This window comes from Rattus norvegicus, chromosome 2 (genome assembly GCF_021556685.1).
Source record: "Rattus norvegicus strain SHRSP/BbbUtx chromosome 2, alternate assembly SHRSP_T2T, whole genome shotgun sequence".
NCBI lineage: Eukaryota > Metazoa > Chordata > Mammalia > Rodentia > Muridae > Rattus > Rattus norvegicus.
Window position 1 is genome coordinate 171,737,002 of NC_141535.1, and position 27,131 is coordinate 171,764,132.

The window sequence follows — 27,131 nt, forward strand, 5'->3', positions numbered from 1 at the left end:
CAAGAACCCTGCTCCCAACTTTTGCATAATTTCAGAGTATAACTAATAACTTGTTTTTTTGTTGTTGTTTTTTGGGTTTTTTGTTTGTTTGTTTGTTTTGGTTTTTTTGTTTTTTGTTTTTGAGACAGGGTATAGCCCTGGCTGTCCTGGACTAGCTCTGTAGATCACACTGGTCTTGAACTCACAGAGATCCTCCTGCCTCTGCCTCCCTAGAGCTGAAATTAAAGGTGTGTACCACAACACCCATTATTTTAGTTAGGGTTTTACTACTGTGAAGAAACATCGTGACCAAGGCAACTCTTATAAGGACAACATTTAATTGGGGCTGCTTACAGGTTCAAAGTTTCAGTCCGTTATCATCAAGGCAGGAACATGGCAGCATTCAGGCAGGCATAGTGCAGGAGGAGCTGAGAGTTCTACATCTTCATCTGAAGGCTGCTGCAGAATACTGACTTCCAGGCAGCTAGGATGAGGGTCTTAAAGCTACACCCACAGAGACACACCTACTCCAACAAGGCCACGCCTCCAAATAGTGTCACTCTCTGGGCCAAGCATGTACAAACCACGACACCTATCTCATTAATTTTTGATAGACTACTGTGGTCTGCATGTTCATGTCTATGTTATTCATGTGCCCAGCCCCAGGGCAATGGCATTCTGATGTGGGGCTTCAAAGGGATGGCACGTATTCATTCTTATCACTGATTTATTTCGGTCATTTGATTATGGTTATATTCTTAATGTCCTTGTCTTTTCAAGATATATACAGAGGTATCTGCAGATGAAGTGTCGGAGTGTTTGTTTAGAGAGCAGTCTTGGCGTGGGGCTGGCACAGGAGGGCTTATTCACCTACTTTTTCATATGTTCAAAATCCTTCATAATAAAAAGTTTATAAAGCCATCAGTTAAAATAGCATTGGATTATAACCTAAGGGATAGAATGAATATCCACGAGTCAACAGTGAGATGAATAGCTGAGAAAGGAGGACACAAACCTCCCATGCATAACTAACACTGGCGAGGCCCTTACGGAGGACAGCAGGAACCACCACATCCTACGGGCAGGCTGCACACGGTGACTTCCTTCCAGACAAAGGACAAGCACACCTGAGACCAGAGAGAAGGTCAATAGTGAGTCGTATTGACGGCGTGTGCCCTTGATACATCCCGAAAGCACACCGGCTCTGTCTAACCTTGGAGAGAACATCAGACAAACTGAAATTGAAGCACAGTCTATAAAATGCCCGACCAAGCCTCTTCAAAGCTGTCAGAATCATCACAAATATGAACTGTCTGAGAAACTCAAAGCGAACCAGAGTCTCAGGAAACAAAACAAATAAACGCAATGTGTCTGGATGGGATCCTGAAACAGAAAATGTCTGGAACATAAAAACTTATAAAAAGTGGATCATGCATAAACTCCAGTTAATCACTATGTATGACTCTTCTTTTAAGGTTTGGAGAGGAAATAGAAAGAGGAAATGATGACATTATGTCATAAATAACCTAATTTTTTAATTGTTTTTTTTTTTTTTGCAGCACATGTGTAGAGATGAGAGGTAACCTGTGGAAACCAGTTAGATGGGTTCTGAGGATCAAACTCAGGACCAGCTGAGCCATTGGTGTGAAGAATGTCTACTCACCTCAGATAAGGAAGGGAACAGACCAAAGTACAGATACCACCTGGCCCAACGTCGAGATCCATGCTTTTACTGGGGCTACTTACAGAAATGTGGGTGAGGGGTTACTTACAGGAGTAGAAATGAGTCAAAGACAATTGAATCACCAAAGCCCACCCCAGCGTAGGGCTTACCAAGGTTGGAGTCCTAGAGGACCTTGTACAGCCTGCAGACAGCTTGACAGATTGGAAAGTGCCCTATCCAGACAGTGCAGTTGGACTGAGTCTCTTCCAGGCTGCTTGGTTGGTCTCTGCTACTTTCTTGCAGCTTACCTTGTCTGATAGTGTGCCTCAGCAGTCCTTGCACTTTATACATGCTTGTGGAGGGAGGAGCTCAGTGAATCTGGTCAGTTTCAGGGATTTTTCTGAAGTTAGTGAGTTGTTTACTCCCTGAACTTAACCTCTGCATAGACTATCCAGACCTTCCTCTTCTTTAATATACCATGTCTTAGGAAGCTCCCCTCCAAGATGAAAAGATTGTGATCTCAAGGCAAACTGCTGCACAACAGCCATCTGGTTGGCCCTGAATATCCTTTAAAAGTACATATATAATATACATATGTATGTGCGTATGTATATATATATATGTGTGTATGTATACATATAGTATACATATATTAGTTTTTATTATTTTAAAAATATTTTATATGTGCATACAGTGTATTTTGATAATACTCATCCCCAGTGACTATCCTTTAATTATAAAAATGATATATTAATGGAAGATATTAGTAATAGAAGACACTGGCAAGGGAGCCCAGTTGGCAAACGCTTGGCTAGCACACTTGGACCTGGGTTCCACCTGCAATGCAGTGATCAAACAAGAAACAAACAAGAAACAAAAGAGCCATGTGATGAGAGGTCCGCACAGTGCACACTAATTCTGCAAATCTAAGTGTCTTAAATAGAAGATTACTTTTAATAAAGGAAATGATCAGCAGGAGGTCAGTACAATTTCAGTGCTCCTTTCCCCTCGGTGAGCCCCTCGACACCAAGGAATTCTTTAGCTAATGGCTATTAGGGATGTCTTCATGATAAACAGTAGAAGATTATAGAGCCAGAAGTGAATCCTCGTTTCCTACACTGAAGCCCCTGACCTGGAGGAGGAAGAGACAGAGCGCTGCAAACCTGAGATTCACACTGGGTTCCTCCTCAGGAGAATGGATAAGTTAGCTGCCTGCCTCTATCTAACTGGGGGGTCACTGTCGGGGAGGGGAAGAGAAACACCGGTGTTTCCTAAGAATTCAGCACATCTTCATAATCAAGACAAGCTATTCTCTTAGCACACTCTCTAGGAAAACCTTGGTAATGACTTTGTCTTGTATTCTTTGTTGTCATTGAGGATGGCGAGATGGCTCAGTGGTTAGGAGGGCTTGCTGTTCTACCTGAGAGTCTGATGCTTGCCCTAGCAGCAATGGCTCACAGCTCCAGGGCATCCAGCTCCTTCTTCAGGCTTTGCTGTCTTCCCGTGCGCGTGGTACGTATGGAAGACACATGCACACAAAATATAAATCTTAAAAATCATTTACCTTTGTTTTGGTGGTAATTTTTGAAATCTTTTTAAGCACACTGTCACTGTCTTCAGACACACCAGAAGAGGGCATCGGATCCCATTACAGATGGTTGTGAGCCACCATGTGGTTGCTGGGAATTGAACTCGAGACCTCTGGAAGAGCAGTCAGTGCTCTTAACCTCTGAGCCATCTCTCCAGCCCCCAGTTTTGATAGTAACTTTAATAAACAGAAAAGATAGGTTAAAATATAAAGAAAATTATGCAAGGAAAAAATTATTTACTCTCCCTAAAAATAGGGAGGGGAAATATAAAAACGATTTTTCCAAATGGCCAAATGTTAAAAGCACTTGTGTTGAGGTGAGTTTTTTAGCTGTCCTGCTTTGTGCACCCAGCTGGTTGCACACAAGCACCCACCCAGGATCTATCTGGGGTCTTCAAATGGAAAATACACACACACGCACACACACACACACACACACACACATACACACACATACACATACACACACAACACACATATACACACATACACATACACACACATACACACACATACACACACATACACATACACACACAACACACATACACACACATACACACACAACACACAACACACATACACACACATACACACATACACACATACACACACATACACATACATACACAACACACATACACATACACACACATACACACATACACACACATACACACACATACACACAACACACATACACATACACACACATACACACATACACACACACACACATACACACACATACACACACACATACACACACACACACACCAGTTAATTTTAAAATGCCTTGGCTACCTCAAAGGCTGGGTGTCCTAAACCTTCCCCTGCCACCTCAGGCCCAATCAGGGAAGTGACCAGTGGCCATTTACATGGCTTTATCTCCTGCTACTACTGCATCCCCAAGTCATGGCAATCTCCCCAGCATCCTACCTGGGCCTCTTTCAGTGTCCTACCCTGTGCCCAGCCATTTTGTGGCTGGCATATTTATTGATAGATCAAAACCAATTGGGGACAAGGACCTTCAGTGTCAGTACACGCAGATTTCCGGTTAAATCAAAGCATCAGATTGACTCCTCTATACACGCACCTCTCTTGCAGGGGACCTCGGTTTTGTCCCCACAACCTTGTCAGGCACTCACAACCACCTATAACTCTAGAACCAAAGGATCCAGTGCCCTCCTGATCTCTACAGGTATCTGCACACATGGTACAGATATAATATACCCAGGCATACACACACGCACAGGAAATGATTGTTTTTGCAAAGAATGATGATGGCAAGCCCAGCTAACCAAGAGGTAGAGACAGGGAGACCTCAAGGGCAAGGCCAGTCTGGAGAATTTATCAAGACCGTGTCTCAAATGTTCTAAAAAGGAAGTTGGGAAGTAACTCGGTGGGAGAGCTCATATCGAGCATGGCAAAGTCCTACACTCCCTACCCATGCTCAAAAAATGGTGAACATATAGACCTTTAGTCATTAGTGACTGAGAATGAATAGTAGGGGCCAGCAAGGGCAAGGGAATGGGAAAGGCCCCTCATGCCCTGGGTTCTAACTGCCGAAAGCCAAGAATTCCTACACAGCTGAAAAGCTGCTGCTGTAAGAACCTTCTGGGTAGGGACTGTTATTTCTGAGTGACAGTGATGCTCACACAAGAGGTCAAAATAGCCATCGAGCCATGCCAAAGGCAAGAGTGTGTGTCTTAAGTCAGAGATCATCAATTTTCACCTCAGTATCTCTCTTTTCTCATCTGTCAATCTGAACACTGCCCACCACAAACCACCTACATCCTTCACAAACGGATGCTCTGTAGGACGAGATAAGTAAGAAAACCAGCTCCTTTTAGAAGTTTTGTGGGTTTTATTTGTATTAATTTTTAAATTTAGCATACAAAACAGGCTTCCTTATCAGTTCCTTATACAGGCACATGTCAGCCACTTCCTCTCCCTTCCTTTCCACCCTTGCTGTCCTTTGCTTTCCCTAATAGTTCTTTCCCTGCCTTCAAGGTACAGGTGTCCATTCTTGTCTCTGTGTCCTCTCTTCTCCCCTTCCCTAATATCTCTTCCTCTGAAATTGTCACACACACACACACACACACACACAGAGAGAGAGAGAGAGAGAGAGAGACAGACAGACAGACAGACAGACAGACAGACACATAGACATACACACAGAGAGATACAGACATATACACAAAGAGAGAGAGAGAGATACAAACACACAAAGACACACAGACACACAGATATACCGACACACACACAGAGAGAAACACACACAGATACAGACACATACACAAAGAGAGAGAAAGAGATTCAAACACAGACACACACAGACAGAAACACAGACATACACACAGATACAAGCACAGATACACAGACAGAGAAATACAGACACAGGTACACAGATATACTGACACAGACATACACACAAACACACAGATACACACAGACACATGCACTGAGAGAGACAGACACATACACAAATAGAGAAAGATACAAATACAGACCATGCGGATACTCAGACACACAGACACACACAGAGACACACAGATACACAGAGATATGAACACAGACACACAGAAATATTGACAGAGAGAAGAGAGAGAGAAACACAGACACACACACACACACACACACAGAGAGAGAGAGAGAGAGAGAGAGAGAGAGAGAGAGAGAGAGAGATACAAACACAGGTACAGACACATGCACAGAGAAAGATACAGACACATACACAGAGTGATACAAACACAGACACACACAGAGAGACACACAGATACACACACACATATAGATACACAGATACACAGACAGAGATATAAACACAGACACACAGATACATTCACACACACACACAGTACAAACACAGGTACAGACACATACACACAGAGAGAGATTCAAACACACACGCACACACACACACACACATACATACACACAGATACACAGACAGAGAGAGAGATACAAACACAGGCACACAGACATACTAACACAGACACACACACACACAAACACACAGGCACACACAGAGAGATACACAGAGAGAGATAAAGACACACACACACAAAGGGATACAAACCCAGATGCACACAGATATACAGACACACACAGAGAGACACACAGATATACAGACACACACAGAGAGACACACATACACAAACATTCATATAGATACAAACACAGATACACAGAGAGAACGATAAACACAGACACACAGATATACTGACACAGACACACAAAGAGAGAAACACACACACAGGTTTAAATTTAGGTTCTAAATATGGTGACTGTCTTTCTGTGACTGACTTATTTTGATTAATTTCTATTTCCTTCCATTTTCTTAAAAATGTCATCATTTTAAATTTCATTTTTACAATTTATATTTTCTTACTTAATATTGCATGTTTGGCTGTTGCTAGGACATTTAAGTTCCTCTCTTTCCCCCTCCCTCCTACCCTTCTTTCTTTAAAGGTATTTTTAAAACAGGCTAGCCTGGACTCACTATGTAACCCAGGTCAGCCTCAAACCCTTGGCAATCTTCCTAGCTCAGCCTCCCAAACTCTAGGATTACACTTATGGGCCATATACCTTGCTCGCACAACCTTTAACACATGCATTTGATTCTGTCACTTACACTGTGAACTTTTCTTTACTTAATTAAGCCCTACCTTTGCCTCTTAGGCATTCATCCTGACACCATTTCCAGTGTTGTTTACAATACCAGCTTCGTCAAAGCAGAGAACTCCTGAGCCCCATGCCTGTGACAGACTTCCCATCATCCTGCACAAATCCTGTAGGGCTTGGAAAACAACCCCCCCCCACTTAGGACCTAGGCCACCAGGGGGAGAGTGGTCCCTGGGTGGGGTGCTTACCTACTGAGAGGTGATAACTTTCTTAAAGAAGTAAACTGCGGGAGGCTTGAATCAGTTTTTCCATGTGTGTAGAAGCTCGTGGCTTTGTTTTCCTTGTGTATCCTTTGGAGAAGCATGGAGAGAAAGCAAAGCATCTGGCGTCACTCAGGCTGTGAACCCCAGCTCCTACTCATAGTGGCAACAAAATCACCTGACCTGAAGCAGGCTGACTCAGAGATGGAAAATGATGCCTTAACTGTGTGGGGAACAAAAGTGAAAGAAAAAATGAATGAGCATTTGCCTTCTCTTGAGGTAGGGCCAGGCTTCATGAGCATGACGTTCAGAATAGAACATCAGGAGTCAGTGAGATGACTTAGCAGATCACAGTGCTTGCTACTGTGACCAATGACCTGACTTTAATCCCTGAGACCCATGTGATGAAGGAGGGAACGGACTCCCATAGCATGTCCTCTGACCTCTATCTGCATGCCATAATTGTGTAAAGGTAGTAAATATGGATATGTATATGAAAACAATCCCTAGGGGCTACTTTGGCCATATAAGTCACAAAGAAAATCAATACTTAATATCGTTACAGTAGTTACCCTTCTCATTACCTATTCTCTTATATCTACTCATTCTTAGACAAAACACCTGACCAAAGCAACTTTAAGGAGGAGGGTCTATTTTGACTCATAGTTTGAAGGGATGCAGTTCGTCACTGGGAAAAGTGTGGCAGTGAGAGCTATGCCTGGGAGGCTGCCCACAATGCACCTCCAGTCAGGAAGCAGAGAGAGATGAAGCTGGTGCTGTTGGCTTCCTCTTCCCGGCCTTTTTTATGTACTCTAGGACTAAGGGACATGGCATGATGTTGCCCTCATTGGAGGAAGGGACACTGGCCTTCCCTCCTAATTTAAACCTCTCTGAAAACTCCCTCATAGTCTCCCAAGAATTGTCTCCTTGCTGATTCCAAATCCAACACAAGCGGGAAGAGTTTGTTACAAAGTATTACTTCTGTATATGCAGAATGTAATTTGATAGGTCTCTAAATTGTCACTATGTGTCAAAAACCTAAGTGAGTTTCCCCTTTGGTCTGGGATCACAAAGAAGTCACGAGATGCATGCTTTAAGAGCAAAAGAAGTGCAGACCGACAGGAGCGGGATGTAGATCGCTCCTGAGAGACACAGCCAGAATACAGCAAACACAGAGACGAATGCCAGCAGCAAACCACTGAACTGAGAATAGGACCCCCGTTGAAGGAATCAGAGAAAGAACTAGAAGAGCTTGAAGGGGCTCTAGACCCCATATGTACAACAATGCCAAGCAATCAGAGCTTCCAGGGACTAAGCCACTACCTAAAGACTATACATGGACTGACCCTGGACTCTGACTTCATAGGTAGCAATGAATATCCTAGTAAGAGCACCAGTGGAAGGGGAAGCCCTGGGTCCTTCTAAGACTGAACCCCCAGTGAACTAGATTGTTGGGGGGAGGGCGGCAATGGGGGGAGGATGGGGAGGGGAGCACCCATAAAGAAGGGGGGGGGAGATGTTTGCCGGGAAACAACACTCGAAATGTATACAAGAAATACTCAAGTAATAAAAAAAAAAAAAAAAAAGAGTGCACTTGAGGCTATTCAGCTTTCTCTTGCTCTGATAGCAAAAAGTCGAAGTCAAGGTGATATCCCTGATGGCTCAGTTCACTGACAAAAGCAACTTGGTTTGGCTGGTGAACAGGCAAATCTTATTGCAGAATGGGCTAAGGGCATGGGCCCGATTCCCCCCTTAGAGAGGTGTAGCTCCCTCTGTAAACTGAACATAACTTACAGTGTTAACTAACCTCTTTAAGTTGTCGTGAGGAATAAACTCCTTCGTGTGAAGTGCCTGCTACAGCCGTGTCCGTGAAGTGTCTTATAAGAAAACCTCTAAAAGCAAGCACACATGGTATGTTAAATGAAGTAAAAGAGGAGGTTACCGAAGAATATCTGCAATCCCAACAATTTAGTAAGTGCATAAAATATAGGCAAATTAACAAGACCGACGATGGACCGGCTGCTGCATTCAGATCTGTGCGGTAGGGTTTGGGGGAATTTCTGTATCTTCTTAATTGTTTTTAATATCTTACAAATTTCAAACATAACAATCATTTTGCTCCCGATCAGACATTTTAAAATATTTTTAATATTTTAAATATTTGTAAATGCCTGTAAAGTGTTACTTTCCCTGCTCCTCTGTTCAAATATCCACTTCATTTCACCTTTATGACATGCCTTGCCCTCCCTTGCTGTGGCCTGAAGTGGAAACTTTTAGTTTCTTTGAATGTGGTATCAAATGCTGTTTTGCTGGGGCACGCAGGTGAGAGTTTTGATATAGCAAACGTGAAAAGATGCTTGATGAACTAGGACCCCACAGACAGTGGGAGATGAGCACTGAGCATTGGTTTGGTTTGCTCCGCCTTGCTGTTCTTCAATACACTGCCATTGAGAGAAGCTCGCCCAAGGACTGCTTGTGAGGTCCCTGCTTCCAGTGCATGGCCTCACCTCAGACTGGTCGGTGAGCCTAACTGTGCCTTCAGGACTGGATAGCAACTGCCAGTGTGTGTGTGTGTTTGTGTGTGTGTGTGTGTGTGTGTGTGTGTGTGTGTGTGTGTCTACGCAGTCTGCCTACCTAGAGGACTGGTCTGCACTGGTCTGCAGCTGCCGAGTTGTATTTGGTGTTTGCTACAGGACTGAACTGCTTGCTGCCAAAGAAGACTGAGCTCACCCCCAAAGAACTATTGCTGAGCAGGTCCACTTCCTCCCTATCCTAATAACTTTTCTCCTCCCCTGCCTCTGCAGACTGGAGGAGAGGTTGAGCCCTTATTAAAAGTAGGCTGCAAAAAATGTATGCCTACAGTGGCCCAAGGCGGGGCCCTGCTCTGTCCTCTTGGAGCAGATGAAGCTGGTGGAATTCTGGATCCCGTGACATGTGACAGCCCTGTGCAAGGCAGTGGTACCTTGGACAGGCTTGTGCAATGTCTTCTCACCTTGAACTTACAGCACCCGACTTTTCCTTTTACTACCAACATTCTCAGTGGTGGTGCTGGGGGAAGTGGGGAGGAACCAGGGACCAGAGAGCTGCATTATTGTTTGCTGCACAAACAGGGCCAAACTTGGATCCCAGAATCATGTAAAAAGCTGGGTGCAGCTGTACCACTTCAGTACAAGTCTCCTACCACAGCACTGTGGGGAGGAGAGACGGGGCTACCCCTGGAGTTTGTTGGCTTCTAGAATGGCCCCAGGCTCAGTGAAATACCAGGTTTTAGAAGAGTAAGGTGTAGAGTCATCGAACAAAACACTTGGTCACAATGACATCTGCCCCGCAGCTGTCCCCTCCACTTAGTCCTCACGCTGAGTAGTAATCCGGGCCGGTGTCTAACTGCTGGGCATTCAAAGGCCTCAGTTCAAATCCGCCCTAGAGCTGGAATTAAAGTTACATTTCCTCATTGTAAACCCCCCTTTTCTGTGGCCATGGTGGGTAGATAACAGCAAGAGTTAGTATGGGAAAGTTGAAGTTTGGTGTTCTGGTAAAGTCCTTAAGTGTTCTGGCATCCTGTACTTGCCTTGCTGCCCAGAACTGGCAGATAAACTCCCCAGCCCCATCTCTAAGAGAGAGAGGAGAAAGAGAAAGAGAAACACACACACACATACACACACACACACACACACACACACACACACACACACACACACACACACACGGTAGGGAGGCAGAAAGCCCTGGGGTTGGAGGAGGCCAGCAGAAGGCAGTCAGCTACAGTGAACAAAGAGAAATGTTCTTTCCTTTTCTCTTCAGCTGAAAGCAAAGAACATCTAGGTATGCCCCTGCCTGAGTCATTGCGAGCTGGTGTCCATCTGTCCTGCAGATTTCTGTCTTCTCGTTTCCGATGATGTGACGGACAAACCAGTAAATGACAAACAAAAGAGTTGGGGAGAGAGAAAGATGAATGGCTGGAGAATTCAGAACTCGGGCTGGGCTTCCATGAATTCCCTCATCAGTCCCTCAAGAGTCCCTTCCTTGACGTTTGCCAGGCAGAAGGTCCCCACTTGCCCAGGCCACAACCCCAGCTCTCCCAACCCTGAGGCCGAGGCCAGCTGAAAAAGGCTTCGGGTTTTTTTTTTTCTTTCTTTCTTAAAGACATAAGTTAAAAGGGTGTTTTCCAAATAGAGTTGTATCAGAAAAGGAAAACAGAAAACAGAAGTTTCCCAGCAAATTCTCTGTCTAGAGCATGGGTATAAAGTGAACTGGGGTTCGGTAGCAGGCAGCCCTGGGTGGGGCGTGCGACTGCTTTCCTCTCAGGGAAGCTGGTGTTCCAGACCAGGAAAACCAGTTTGGCTGAGGGCATTTGACACTTGAGAAAATAGGCATTGGGCCACCAAGTCATCTCTTCCCAGGGCCTGACGCTCTGACCAGGGATACTGACCCGGGGCTACTGACTTCCCACACAGGAGAGCTCCACAGGTTTTGGCTATGCTCCAAGCCATGATCCTCCTGACCCAGCTGCCAGTACTAGGATTAACGGTGTGCACAGCCAGGCGCATGGTCCTTGACAGTCTTGCTGCTCCTATTCTGTCCGTTGCTTCCCCTGCTGTTGCTGAGAATGAAACTGAGGGAGGTGGCAGGTTGCTAGCATAGCTTGGGCCCACAGCCTGAGGGGCATGGGTTTAATCATAGTTAACGGAGTTTGGGCTACAAGAAGCCCTGGCACCAGGTGCCTGAACTTCAGCCATTCCTGGCGTGAGGGTGGTTTTCTGTGCTTCATTTCCACCATCACATTGTTGGTTGGAGTTCTCAGAACTCTTCTGGTTTGAGAGTCACCTAATTGACAAATCTAAATAAATTTTTTTTTGGTACGATAGACCTAAGAGGTTTTCTACTTTTTAAAAAATGATTTATTTATTTATTATACATAAGTACACTGCAGCAGTCTTCAGACACCCCAGAAGAGGGCATCAGATCTCATTACAGATGGTTGTGAGCCACCATGTGGTTGCTGGGAATTGAACTCAGGACCTCCAGAAGAGCAGCCAGTGCTCTTAACCGCTGAGTCATCTCTCCAGACCAGTTTTTCACTTTTTAAAGATTTACTTTTAGAGAGAGAGAGAGAGAGAGAGAGAGAGAGAGAGAGAGAGAGAGAGAGGAGAGTCTGTGTGTCTGTGTGTCTGTGTACTGCATGCAGGCCCCACAGGACGCGCATGCCTCTGAAAGACGTAAAAGGCTGTGTCAGATTTCCTGGAGCTAGGGTTACAGGCAGTGTGAGCTGCCTGACTCAGGTGCTGGAACTTGGAATCTTTTTGCAAAACCTGTAAGCACTTACCCACTGAGCTATTGATCCTGCCTTCAGACTGAGGTCTTTCTCTTTAATCTGCCTTCTGCAAACTGCTCCAGTGTGGCCTGCTGACACTGGGAAGGAGTGAGTGACCTTCCGCAAGGTGAGAACCCAGCAGAAATGACCTGGCCCTGGCCCTGCCCTGCCCAGCCCTGCCCTGCCCAGCCCTGCCCTGCTCTGCCCCTGCCCTGCTATGCCCTGCTATGCCCTCCATAGCCCCGGCAGGTAGGAAGGGCAGTATGGAATATGTCAGGCCCCATGTTTCTGCTTGATTGGCTGTGGAACAGACACAGAAGAACCCCATGGCTCCCCTCCCTGTCTGTCTGCAAGCACTTGTTTCCAACCGTACAGACAGAAGCCCCATGCTGGTCAGCTTCACCCAAATGACTCAGTTTAAACAGAGCCTAAATCCACAGATGGGAGCTGCCGCTCTCCCAGGAAACCACTGCTCTCCCTTTGTCTCTAACACAGGCATTCCCAATCCTAGCTGGACGACAAGGTGGCATTCTGGCCTGCTTTACCAGAGGTTTTCAACCTGTAACCAAGGGCCGCACAGAGCGTCTTGTGGCTGAATGAAAATAGTTATGAAGGTGGCTGGCCCACAACACAAAGTAATAAACGGACTTAAAACATTGTGTTTTTTCTTCCGTAATATTTTGGTAACTTGTTTCATGGTTACGGAGCATGAACTTTGTAGAAGATAAAGTATGTTGCAATGTCAGAAGGTTGGGCGTGCCTGAGTCTCCTCTACCCCAGCATATTGCACTTGAGACAGCCTCAAGCAACATCTAGGTTTCTGTTACCATTGTGCCTCCAACCAGCTACTAACATAATTCCAAGAGTATCAGGATGGGGCTGCAGCCCCCCACTCTCACCCTCTGTTCCATTCCTCCAGACCAGAGCAAGCAGTCCGTTTCCCCCAAGACACACTGGGCATTCCCTCCCCATTTGCTTCGGTCACTCTTCCACTGGGCTTGCGCCCCACCCCGCAAGTTCCCAGCACCTGTTCTTTAGATGCTGTAAACAGCCAAGCTGCAGGCTGCCTGCATCCTAAGATACTGAGACTGTTCTCCCAGGATAGGAATGGGTCTATAGGGCAGCTCTCCAGGGGCCCTCCCTTGAGAGAAGGGGTGCCTTGCAAATTACAGGAGATAAACATTCATTTGCATGATTAAATAAATCACCTTATCAAGAGCTTATACCCAGGCATCTGTGATTTCCAAAGGTCCCATTATCGGCTCATTTCCTGCCTAGAAAGGTCAATGGCAGTTGGCCTCTTCGGAAGAAAGATTCCCTTAGCGTCAGCCTGGAGCATTTAATTCATAGCTGCACCAGTGGCCAGGCAAGGCCTTTGGAAGGTTGTCCTTCGGATAGACTATAGCACATCTCAAGTTCTCCCTTCATTCCTTGGGCTCCTACAAGATCAAAATAGGGGAAATAATTAAGCATTTCTCCTAACTACCAGTGCCCTGCGCTCCCTTTCTGCTCAGTAGTCTCCAGTCTATCTGTAGTGGGTTCTTTCGTTCTTTCAGTCTGAGCTGCAGAGCTGTCTTTGCCAAGAACCAAAACACAAGGTAGAAAAACAAGAGAGGTAGCAGTGATTTTGCATGTAGGGATCTTCCAGCTTCGGGAGTGTTTTGGGGGTGTCCTGGGGCCCTGCTTCTTACCAGTAACTACAGGGCATCTCCAGGAGAAAGAAAGGCCTGTGTTAGCCTGAGCTTGGTGGAGTTTTATAAGCAGTGATTAAATGCCTGTTCAAAAGTAATTATTGCATCATTAATTAAACAGCTCACCGGATCATGGGCTGAAGTTTAGTAATGTCAACTCTTCCTGGCCTTTGCTCGGGATGGGCACGTTTGGATTTCTACCCAAGCTTGGAGAATGGAAATCCACCTTTGACAAGATCTATGTCTACACTGAACATTCAGTAAGGTTAAGGCCTCTTAAAAACAGATTCCAAGAGCCAGTGTCACACGAACCAACAAAATGAACTTCAATCCTTCACTCTGCCTTGTCTCGAAGCACAAAGGGCCTCATCAGAAGCCTTCCAGCCCTCCGTGAGCTCCTCTGTCCCATCTCTTCTTTGAGGCGGCTGGAGTTGAGGCTTAGAGATGACGGAAGGGAAGGATGGGGGAGTAGAGAGTCTTGTAACTTAGATTTTTTTTTCAAATCCTGTTTTTAATAACAGTTCTTAAATGCCTACCAGAGGTAGGGGAAAAGAAAGGTTATTAGGATCCAGGGGAGATGGACCTGTTTGTTCTTTGCTGGAAAACCAGCAGTTCAGTTCACAGGAATCCACTGTGGCAGCTCAATTCACTCAGAAACACTTCACAAACACACCAGCAGTCCAGCTCAGTAGTGTCGGGACAGCAAGCATGAATCAGCAGCGATGGCACAACCTAGCAGAGACAGCCAGGCCTCAACCGAATTGGCACAGGTTCTCTGCCGTGCCTCTCTCAATGAAGTGAAGATCCCTGAAGCTGGGAGGCCAATGAAGGTTGAAAACCAGCTGGGCAAGCCATCGCTGTCTGCCGAGTCCTATTTATATCCCCCAAACATCGTATCTCCTCCACGGGTCTTGCCTCACTGAGTGTCTTGCCTCAGCCTGAGAGTCTGTCTTAGCAAAATTCTACATGAGTCTGTATCAGCTGACAGCCCTCTGCCAATCAGCCCAAATCCAAGGAAGCAGCAAGAAGTTGCCAAAACACCACCAGAAGGTTTTTTGGGTGCATTTCTCTTTATGGAGTCATGACAAACAGAGCTCAGCTGTGCATTTTAATTTTAGGCAAACCAATACATGCGTTTAGTTAGTGAAGAATCCTTCTCATGCATCCTTTCTCCTGTGTCTGCTTCAGTGAAACGTTCCTTCACGTGTTTGCCTCAGCAAAACACCATCTGACTGACACAAGTGACTTTCCAAAGAACTGTAAGTTTCCACTTCAGGGGCTCTATGAAGATGAAGGCTTTTCACACACTGACTCCTGCCGACTGTGATAGGTCAGGAGCCATTACAGCATGAGCAGAAAGTAGCTGTGGTGTCTTCCCAGGCTGCAATGGGGTAGGCTGAAGAGCAGGCTGCCCCCATCTTGGAACATTTTAGAGTATCACCAGTGATGAACAGCAGTTCATTTCATGGTGTAGCCCTGAGACACAGGGCACAGGAGGAAGGAGTGACATGATGGTGACTACACCAACATGGCCCATTGTAGGCACAAATTTTTTTCCTAAAAGCAGATGGTACAAAAAACATGTACTCTATTTTATGTTTTTTGTTTGTTTATTTTGTGTTTAAAGCAGAGTCTCACTATGTAGCTGTGGCTCTCCTAGAACTCAAACTCATAGGGATCCACTTGCTTCTGCCTCCCAAGTACTAGGAATGAAGGGGTGTCCTATGAGGTCTGGCTGCATATACACATGATGGCCTTTTACTCAGCCATAAGAAGATGATTACAGGAAAACATTACAGGAGAACTGGGAGATCATTATAGTAAATGGAATAAGCCAATCTCAGTACTTTCTCTCACAGACTTGTATATGAATATATATAATATATATAATATATTTATAGTCTATCTATATACTTCTCCATATAAGTCTATGATATAGATGTATATGAATATGTATATTTATACATGAATATACCAAGAAGGGAAACTATATGGGGGAGAGAGACATAAAGGGAGGGGAGAGACGAAATGAGAGGGTAACTGGGGAGCAAAGAAAAACAAAATATTACATGTCTTCTCATGAAGAATCTAGACGTTCTCTCCCACTCCACCCCGTGTGTGTGTGTGTGTGTGTGTGTGTGTGTGTGAGAGAGAGAGAGAGAGAGAGAGAGAGAGAGAGAGAGAGAAAGAGAGAGAGAGAGAGAGAGAGAGAGAGAGAAAAGCACAGGGGCCTATGAGGACTGGGGAAGGGGGGTCAGCAAGAGTGGAAAGGGAGGAGCAGGGATATTAGTGCATAGGGGCCATGAATAAGACACAATGCTATATATGTATGGAAATGTCACCATGAAACCCATTGCTTTGTGCATTAACAAAAAAAAAAAAAAACAAAAAAAAACAAAACAAAACAAAAAAAAAACAAAAAAAAAACTGATGTCAAGCTCAGGAGGTTCACAGCAGCTGGGAAGACAATGAGACTTCCTCCAGGGAACCTGCTGGTGCACACACACAGGAGGAGGCGGTCCTGCTCGGCAGGTCACTGGGCCAGTGGAGATGAACTACATTTTGCATGCAGAAGGTGCACTGCTTCCTTGAGCCTTTCAGGAGAAATACAAAGCAGAGCATAGCCATGGGTCTTCTAAATGTGAACCATGACCCAGGAAGCAGACTGTGACTTGAAAATGGCACCTTGGTCTCCAGAGTTTAGAGTCTTGTCAAGCACCTCCATCATTTTGCATTCCCTTCCTCTGTGGAGGTGATGTGTGGAATAGATGGGGCGAGTCCCCAAACGTCAGCTGTGCTTAGAAAACATGGAGGCTTTGCTAAGAGCTGGCATATGTGTTCTTGACCAGAGACCTCTGACAGGCTGGTTACTCATGGGGTCTTGCCCTGCCGCCGTTTCTATGGCTTGGGTCAATGCAGACCTTCTTAGGAAGGTCAGAAGACAAAATAGGATCACATGAAAAAAATTCTTGTGCTAGAGACAGGAGGCATGGCCTGCCACATAAGTCTCCAGGGGAGGACAACTGTGTGTCCAGACCAGAGACAGAGGCATGGGAAGCACTAGTCTGGGGTCTGCACTGTGGCTTCCCTGGCAGGCATGGCAGATGAAGCACTTGGGATGCTCTCTGGTGGGTGCTTTGGGGCGATATGAGCTGTGGCAACAGCTTTGCTTCCTCTCTTACCCAGGCCTGGGCTGGCGACGCTCAGGCACAGGGTCTCCAAGGACAGTGTGCTTCTAGATCGGTTGTCCTGGGCTTCTTGCTACCTCTAAAAATCAGCTGCTTCCTTTTTATTTTTTTGGAGGGGTCTGTCTCCAGCCAGAAAGATTAAGAAGTCAAATGTTAGGATATACAGAAAAATAAATAAATATTTACAGCACACCATGGAACAGTTAGTTGCCCTACTGCCAAAGACTTGAACCTTAATATGAATTTAAAGCCAATATGAAGATAGGTTAAGGCCAAGAGTGGATGCTGCTCCAGCATTCTCTCTCTCTCTCTCTCCCTCTCTCTCTGTCTCTCTGTCTCTCTCTCACACTCTCTCTCTCTCACTCTCTCTCACACACACTCTCTCTTTCTCTCTCTCTCTCTCTCTCACACACACACTCTCTCTCACTCTCTCTCACTCTCTCTCACTCTCTCTCTCACTCTCTCCCTTTCACTCTCTCTCTCACACACACACATACACAAACACACACACACTCTCTCTCACTCTCTCTCTCCCTTTCATTCTCTCTCTCACACACACATACACAAACACACACTCTCTCTCTCACTCTCTCACTCTCTCTCTCTCTCTCTCTCTCTCTCTCTCACACACACACACACACACACACACACACACACACACACACACACACACACACACACACACAACATTTGCCTCAAAATGGAGACATTCTCCTTTAACCCCAGCATTCAGGAGGTAGAGGCAGGTGGGTCTCTGAGTTCTGCGACAGCCAGGGCTACACAGAGAAATTCTGCCTCTAAAAACCAACAAACGAACAAAACCAAAACAGTTTGCCTCAAAGAGGAAGCAAGTCTAGAGAGGTTGGCTTAGCAACAGGATCGAGATCCCATACGGAAGAAACTCCTTTTCACCTCAAGGGGTGCCCAGACACAGTGGCCCAGGAGCCCTCAAACCCACAGGACAGGCTCGGGGAACTGGTTTTTTTTTTTCTTTCCACACCTCAAGACAGTCTGACTGAGACAGACTGGGGCTCAGAGGAGTCCAGAGCATGATTTTATTTTTGTGGCTCTCCCTGAGGACCAGGTAGAGAACAATAAGCCACTAACCAGTATCAGGCCAGCCACAGTGGGTTCTTGTATTTAGGGTAAGATCTGTCTGGGCTGGAAATGGCTTTCACTTCCCTACTTCTGTTCTAGAAACTTCTGGAACGCTATTTGCAGGTTTGGAGCTACTCTGGTTTCAAATATTTCTCCTCTCTGCTTCCTTTGAAGTTCCCTTCCCCCCATCCTTCCCACACACCAAGAAAGCTGTTCCCTCCCTTTCCCACCCCAGTTGCATTAAAGGTCACCAGTTGGTGAGAATACAATTAAAAAAAAAAAAAAAAACCACTCCCTTGAACTAGGTGCAGGCATTGACAAAGAACACTGGGTGTGGCTGAGCAGGCTCACCAGGCCTGGGCACTCTCATGGTTGATCCTTCACTAGAGAAAGCAGCCTCCAAGATATAGCGCTGGACCCGAGTCTTGATCCCAAAGAGACTGTGGCTTGGCAGTGTTCCTCCTGCACGCACCCGACTTGGGCCTCTACTGTACTGGACTGTACAGTACTCGTGCTGGCTCCTCCAGGCTGCGCTTTGCCAGACAACTTACTACTCTGCTGTAGCCTTCGAACTCCAGCTATTAAGTTTTGAGTGTGTTTGGGTGCAGCGGCAACACAGAAGTTTTGCTCATTGATTTCTTGAAGCATTTATTATGCTCTGTAGGCTGTTGGTATGGATCATTTAGATTTATGAGCCAGTGTATTCCATTCCCCGCTACCCTGCAGAGCCCGAGGATCCTGAAGAAATCATTTATACACACCCAATTCTTATTTGTCCTTGAATGGGGTTCTCACCAAGCATACAAATGCGAGCGCCACAGGAGGTAACGGTTTTATCTCTCCTTGGCCTGGACATAGCAGGAGACTGCTTTACCTTCCTGCTCCAAGGACCTCTTAGAGAAGAACAGAGAACCGAGCACTGAGGAGAAGGTAGACACCAGGAATGTGTGTAAAGCGAATGGTGAGGGCCAGTGGCTTTCAGTGCCAACAGTTCTGGTAACTTACTAGAAATGAGAGTTCTCAGACCCCACCCAAAACCTGCTGAGTCAGGACTCTGGGGTGGATCCAGTGATCTGTGTCGCAACCAGACGTTATCCGTGCCAAGGGATGAGTGTGGCTAGCATGGTAAAGGGCCTGAAACCAAGAGTCACTGGTCCTGGAAAATCCTCCAACCCTACAGTTTACTGTGAGGCCGTGGGAAAGTCGCTCTCCTTCTCCGTGCCTCCACTCTCTTGCCTAGAAAACGGGAAGATGTGAGTGCCTTTGTGTGACTTCAGACGATTGTTTCATAGGCCAAATACTGTTGTCAAGGTGAAAGGCATACAGATAAGACATCATGTGAATGCAGAATATACTTATTATTCCTTGCACTAGTGAATAATAAGAGCCCCAACAAAATTCAGGTACATTGGAAATCAATGTCTAAAAATAATTTAACTATAACATCATTATATATTATATAAATATATATTATATTTCTCGTGTGTGTGTGTGTGTGCGAGAGAGAGAGAGGGAAAGGGAGAGGGAGAGGGAGAGGGAGAGGGAGAGAGAGAGAGAGAGAGAGAGAGAGAGAGAGAGAGAGAGAGAGAGAATTCCACAGAAAACCAGCAGGAGTCAAGTCTCTCCTTCTGCATGCACGTCCTGTGGGTTCCAGAGATCTACCTCGGGTCATGAGGTTGGGTAGCAAGTGCCTTTACTTAATGAGCCATTTTGCCAACCCTTTAATAATGCAATTCTAAAAGTCATATGGGAAATACATAAACCATCCCTGTTAGAGAAGAGTGGTTCTGCTTCTTATTGTGCATCAAAAGAAGCATCTCTAACCAGCGGCTCTTCAAGCTTCAGGGCATGGCTCTGTTTCTCCTAACCCCGTCAGGCAGACTCTGTCTCTCGGACTGAAGGATGAGTGTCTCTGGGGAGGTAGAAGCTTATAGAGAGTGAGAGGACTGGCATAGGCACAGGTGGGTGACATTTATTTGTTTTCCTGTTTCATCCTCAGTGAAAATGGAGCCAGGCAGATCAGCAGTGACCACACCCTCCACAGGAGTACTGATGCTGTCTCTCAGCTTTCCAGGCTGGGCCATTCTGTTTCCTTTCGCGTCCCTTCAAAGGCTCCATTGTCCTCTTTAGTCATCTTTGTTTCTCTCCTCTGAACTCTTTCCAGATCCTTCAGGCACAGCCTCTGCTGATACTCAGGCTTCTCACTAAGGGAACTCGAGGTTGTACAAGAACCCCAGTGTCCATCAGAGATCGGGGAGGATTCTGGGAGGATGATCTCATAGCCCAGCATTGTTCCCCACTGAACTTCCCCTTCAAAGCTCTGCCCTCTTACCAAGGTCAAAGGCTGTGGCGGTGCCTGTCAATCCAGGGGTTCCATCCAGACCGATGGTTCAGAATCAGAGCTGTACATTGGAATCACCTAATAATGCCACTTCTCCAACTCCCAGGATCCCCATTTGTTGGCAGTGTCTGTGGCTCTAAAGTGAAGCCAGCCTAAGAACCACAGATTTTAGCTTTGATGGAGCAGCCGAGAAGCTGGGACAGACTGGGAGCCCCTGTTGACAGCAAACCTAGTTTTCCAGACTTAGCAGTAGCCACCCTGGAACCTTGTCCCCCTCGTCATGCCTATTAACTTCAAGTTTTATGATTCTCAATGTTTTTAAGTATTCATTGTTTCCCTTTCAGATTCTCAACTGCCCAGTTGCAGTAGAGTGTCTGGGAGAAATTATTAAGGCAGATCTCTGGCCCTGCCCCCAGACTTCTGGTTCAGCTGCCCAAGTAAGGGTTCCCAGATGCGTTTCTAGTCACTCCCCGGGCTACAGTTGCGGTTGCTGCTCCACAAATCGTTCTTTCAGAACTGCCCATCTTAGCTTTCTTGGTCTTCTCCATTCTGTGCCATTGGGGCAGTAAAAATTAGACCAAGCCACATGCTCAACCAGACCAGCAGGGCTCTCCATTGGAACTTTCTTGAGACCCCTTTGACTCAAGCCTAACGGATGTAACACTGAGCCAAGGTGAGCAGTGCCTGTTTAAACCATCGAGGCAGCAAGATTTTGTTGATTTTCTAGGGGACCTAAAGTTTGATAATTATCCATTAGTCGTGGGTGTGGTCTTGAAGGCGCTCTTTCTCTTATGCACAAACTCTCTCTCTCTCTTTCTCTCTCTCTCTCTCCCTCTCTCCTGTGTGTGTGTGTGTGTGTGTGTGTGTGTGTGTGTGTGTGTGTGTGTGTGTGTGTGTGTGTTTGGGGATATATTTAACAGATTATCAAGTTCATTCAACCACTGCTACGTTACAGCTGGTACCATCGTCTGTGTAACTATCCTGGCCTCATGGTTTGGTCTGAGTCTTACAGTGAGACTGGCGGACTTGTAGGTGCTCGGTTACTGGAAAAGCACACGGGGACAGGGTAGAGAAAACACTTGTTTGCTCCAGCGGTCAATCGGCCAGGTCGGGGGCTTTTTCTTTTTTAAAACACGTTTCATGCAGAGCTGAGTAGAGTCTCATCGAGACTCTTATCCCACTTTAGCCAACTGTCAGGTACAATGAGGAACCAGTGTTCGTCACAGGCAAGGTCTTCAGGTTTCTGTTAAAGTTGAGCTTGCCCTCCCCTGTGTCAACAGAGCTATCTGCTCAAGGCTACAGGAGACTCATAACGCATCTCACCCGTGTGACCTCCAAAATCAGTGAGTTTTAAGTAAACGTGCAGTGCTTTATAGTAAGTGGGAGTGGGTGAGCGGGTGAGCGGGTGAGTGTCTCTAGCCTAGGAAGCATCTGATTGGAGAGCTACTGTGGCCTTTAACATGATTGGCTGGCGGTGGGAGTCAAACCATAAACTTAACCTCTGCTTCCCTCTGCATTGGTGGTCTTTAGGCAGGGGGCGGGCTTGTTGGGGAAACACTGGGTTTGTTGGGGTTAGCCTAGAGACTGGACCTAGGCTGCGGTTTTGTTGAGGGAGATTAATTTGGAGATGTTGGTCTTTTGGGGGGTAATTTGGAAACCAATGCTAGGTACCACCTGTCAGTTTACCTGAATTCAAGTTCTCTGAGTCTGAACCTAAATGGTTATTTGGTCTCTCAAATCAAGAGCCAGAGGGTTGTGTAGAGAGAGCTTGTTTGTTTTGGTCACAGTCCCCTCTGCTTATGATTTGTGTAGACATCTTGAACCCGGCTAGTTCTAATTTGGTTTAATAATAATGGGTTCCTCATCTGTCAATATTTGCATGTGCTCTTAAGGGGTAAAATGTTCATGGCCCAGAACCAGAGGTTCCTGATTCTGCTTCATGGTCTCTGCCTGTCTCGGTTATGTTTTTCTGCATTTAATTGTAGCTTTAATTTTTTCAAACGCCTACTCTTAATGATGGTTCACAAAATGCTTTTACCTCCCTGGTAGCCCACCATTCACACAAGTAGTAGAAAAGAAAGGATACACAGTGGGTGAGGTGGGGGTGGGAGTGGACCTGCTTAGAAAGGTTCTATGGAGCAACTCCAATCTGTGTTGTCTGGAAATCTGCAGTTCAGGTCACAGTTAGCTGCAGCCACTCGATCCACTTGCAAATACTTCGCAGATAAACCAGCAGCCCAGTTAGGTAGAGTGGGAATAGCAAACATGAATCAGCAATGATGGTGCTACCTAGCAGAGACAGCCAGGCCTCGGCTGAATTGGTACGAGTTAGCAGGAGCAAACCAGAGGGATGCCGGAGAAGTTCTCAGCTGTGCTTCTCTCAGCAAAGTGAAGATCGGCGAAGACTGGAGACCAACAAGGCTTGCACAGCTAGCTGTACCAGCAAGCCAAGCTCAGCTCCTGTCACTTTCCGTCAAGTCCTATTTAAACCCTCTAGGCATCATGGGTCTTGGCTCAACTCTTGTGTCTGTCTCAGCTGACACCACTCTGTCAATCAGCCCAAGTCCTCCGAAGCAGCAAGAAACTGCAGACCACCACCAGAAGTTTTTCTCTCTATGAAGTCATAAGAAATGCAGCTCAGCTATGCAATGTAAGGCAGACCAACACATGCGTGTCATTAGCAAAGACTCATTCATCATGTATCCATTCACATGCGTTAGCAGAACATCCTTTTACCTGTGTCTGCTTCAGCTAAACATTCCTTCACGTGTTTGCCCCAGCAAAAAAAGACCCATCCAACCGACTTTCCAAAGAACCCTTAAGTTTCCATTTCACTTAACATTTCAGTGGCAACCTGTTTCCCTCTATTTGTTATATTATTCTACATCTAAAATGTTTCCTTAGTCTGTTATTTCATCTAGATATTTCTCATCATCTTTAACTCTGAATTTTTACTCCATTTTATATTTGTAGCCTTCTGTCTTTGCAAAACAGTTTTCAAGACTCCCATATATTTGTTATTAACTGTGGTTGCCCTGTTGTGCAAGAGTGTCATCTCCTCACTGTGCAACAGACTGTAGTCACCCTGCTGATAAACTGTAGTCACCCACTGGGTAATGCAACAGGGGTTTTGAATTTATTCCTCCCTCAGCTAAAATTTTATATCCTCTCACCCCCCACAGGTCCCCTAGTAGGACTCCCCCCACTTGACTATAGAGCAGACATTCTTAGTCATCCACTCAAAAATCATTTTGCACTCTTTTCATTGATGTCTTTTCTGTAGTCCAGGCTGGTCCCAAATTCCTGGTCCCAAGCGATCCCCCTGCCTCAGCCTCCTGGGGAGTTAGGATGATGGGTATATTACCATACCTGGTGAGGAATGACTTCCATCATTTTTTTTAAAAGATTTATTTATTTATTTATTATATATAAGTACACTGTAGCTGTCTTCAGATACACCAGAAGAGGGCATCAGATCTCTTTACAGATGGTTGTAAGCCACCATGTGGTTGCTGGGAATTGAACTCATGACCTCTGGAAGAGCAATTGGGTGCTCTTAACCGCTGAGCCATCTCTCCAGCCCGGCTTCCATCATTTTTTAATACACAATTTTATTCACGTGAGGGAGAGGAGCATACCATAGCACACATGTGAAGGTCAGAGGGCAACGTTCAAAAGTCAGCTTTCTCCTTCCTCCATGGAAATCCTGTGGATGGATCTTCTTGTAACAGAAAATCGTTTTAAGCGAGTGCTGTAACCCACAGCCTGGTGTATACTGGGGCAACATCCTACCATTGACATATTCATTCACAGTTCTGGAACATTTCTCCCTAGATTTCTTTCAACATTGTGTTAGGTTTGACCCTTGAAAGAGGAATGATCATAAGACCGCAGGAAGCTGGAAGGAGCCCACATTCGTGATTGGCTCAGCACCTGGACCAGACAGTCTGGGAATAGTTTCATCTCCAGATTTTTCATTATGGGATACTTTCTTTGTGATTTAAATCTTTAAATTTGCTTGAAATCAATGATACATCTCACTGTAACCATAAAAAGTACAATTAAACAAAAATATTATGTATGTAAGTACACTGTAGTTGTCTTCAGACACACCAGAAGAGGGCACCTGATCTCATTGCAGATGACTGTGAGCCACCATGCTGTTGCTGGGAATTGAACTCAGGACCTCTGGAAGAGCAGTCAGTGCCCTAGCCCTCACAATACATTCTTGTTTGTAGATATTAGTGGATATATCTCATAGAAAAGAAAGTATGACCTTTTAACCTACATTCTTAAACACTAGGGTATTTGAGAGAACAAATCAATTTCCTTTTTCATTAGGTTTGTGCTAATGGCTTAAATTAAAATGAAATAGAGTGGTGTGTAGCCTTTTGGATTGATCAAAACAAAGCCAAATGACCAGATGATCACCATGAGGGAAAGGGCTTTTCTAAGGTTTTCTGTGGACCCTAAGCCCTCATGGCCTCGGGCCAGCTCCTTACGTGTCTCAATCTTGTCCTCCTTTTGTGTCCATACTTATGAAATCATGCTACATGTGATCCTGGGTGTGTTCGGGCACACATGCACACACACACACACACACACACTCACGCATGCATGCACACACACACCTGCACACACATTGTGTATAAATGTATGAATTGTAATGTAACGTATGAAATGTACTTAACAGAGAAAGGGTCAGTCCTTGCATTAGTTGCCAGCCTGGCACTACAAGTTCTTTTCCTTTCTCATGCCTTCCAGGGTGATGATGTCTGCCCCCGAGCTGGCAGATATGGCTGTGAGTACCTTGCACACACTGCAGCCTGTTTGTAAGTGGAGTCACAGTAACAAGCCTCTTTGGGTCAGTGTCAAGGGCTAACTACTCATCTGAACATTCGTGCTATGACTTCACTTACTGTGCATTTAAATCAGCACCCAACAGGCCGGCCTGTGCACACTGCTGTTTTCATCTGCTCCCAGTTTCCCAGGAGGCTGTGCTGTCCCCACTGTAGCACATGATTCAGTCGCCTTTCTACGAACCACTGTGAGCCTCCCTCTCTGAGTAAGCCAGGTACTTTCAGATCTGTGCATACTCAAATGTCCTCCTGTGGGTGTGTGACAAACTGGCCCAGCCACTACCAGAAGAAGGATTGATTGGCCATCTTACTAGAACACCACTGATCTTTCGTTAGTTTCTCCAGCGAGTACGCCTTGGATTGTGACGTTTCCGCTTTTGCTCCTACGCAGCCTCTTTCCCTGACCTTGGTCTGGAGTTCAACTCGTCCTCACCCAACTGTCCTCGCCTAACCATGCCGTTCAAAGGGCCCTGGCGATGAGGACAGGATATAGAAATTGACTCTGACGTTCAGGATAGAGGATCCCACAAGTAAACAGTTTTTCCCTTGGTGGAAAGCTGAAAATGTCCTTGGTTCTGTCCTGGCGAGAGCCCAGCAACAGTAGAAGAGAGGTCTAATTCTTTGTATTTTTTTTTCTCTCCTAACTTCTGCCTGGAAAGTAGATATAAAAGGTGACTGCGGCTCCCATCAGTCCATCACCTGGACAAGAGATCACCTCCAGGAAGGCTGATTCTTCTAAAGTCATACTAAAGGATGGGCGGAATAACTATACCCTCTCTCGGGGATGTACTTTTCCTGCCCAGAATTTTTGCCCCTAGTGCAGTCGCTTAAGTGTCCCTTAGAGGCTTGCAGCTCCAAAATATCTGCCCACTTATTTTTTTTTAAAGTTTACCCCTTCCCTCTTCTCTACCTCTTTCTCTTGGGTAAGGGGTAAAGCCTAAGAATGCTGTCGTGTCACTCTGGGCTTTCTCACTCTTTTTCTGAAGGTACATTGCTACCATGTAGCTGCTTGCAGGACAGGATATAGAAATTGTTACCATTGCTACCTGCAGCCCTGTCTCTCCTTGCTGCTTCCTTTTCTTCATCCTCCTCCTCCTCCTGGCCACTGTCCAAGTCTACGGCTTGTCTGCCCTGTGGCTTTCCTTTAAACTCTAATAAAATTGTCCTCGTTGTCCATTCTGGATCCACTCTTAAAAGTATTTTATCAATGAAATGAAGAAGCCAAGGAGGGGACCCCCCCAGTTCCTCCATAGCAGAAGCATGTTCTGCTGGCGTTCCTGAGGAGAGGTAGCCGAGGGGGGGGCCTGGGCCCCAGGTGCTGCACCCTCAGAGACCCCCGAAACCTCCTCCATCTCAGCTCTCTCAGAGAATAGAGACGCCTGCCCTGCCTGCTGCAAGGGAGATAAGGAACAAATGTACAACCGTATCTCACCACTCACACCAGTCAGTACAGAGCTGCTCTACCTTGGCACAATTGGCATTTCCAGTTGACTCTTTGTTGTGGGGGGGGCTGGACTGGGGATTGT

General features: G+C 45.9%; 1 long non-coding RNA gene across 2 annotated transcripts; it reads right to left on the bottom strand.

The window, feature by feature from the left end:
* Window positions 1-300: 300 nt before the first annotated feature.
* On the bottom strand, window positions 301-12,626 carry LOC147996324 (uncharacterized). Of its 2 annotated transcripts, XR_015676005.1 has the most exons (5): window positions 12,441-12,574; window positions 8,925-9,009; window positions 7,106-7,340; window positions 3,207-3,407; window positions 301-1,106 (listed from the first exon to the last, which is right to left on the bottom strand). It is a non-coding gene; the product is annotated as an uncharacterized LOC147996324 (long non-coding RNA). The 2 variants fall into 2 exon arrangements; XR_015676004.1 differs by lacking the exon at window positions 3,207-3,407 and having other exon boundaries at window positions 12,441-12,626.
* Window positions 12,627-27,131: the final 14,505 nt, after the last annotated feature.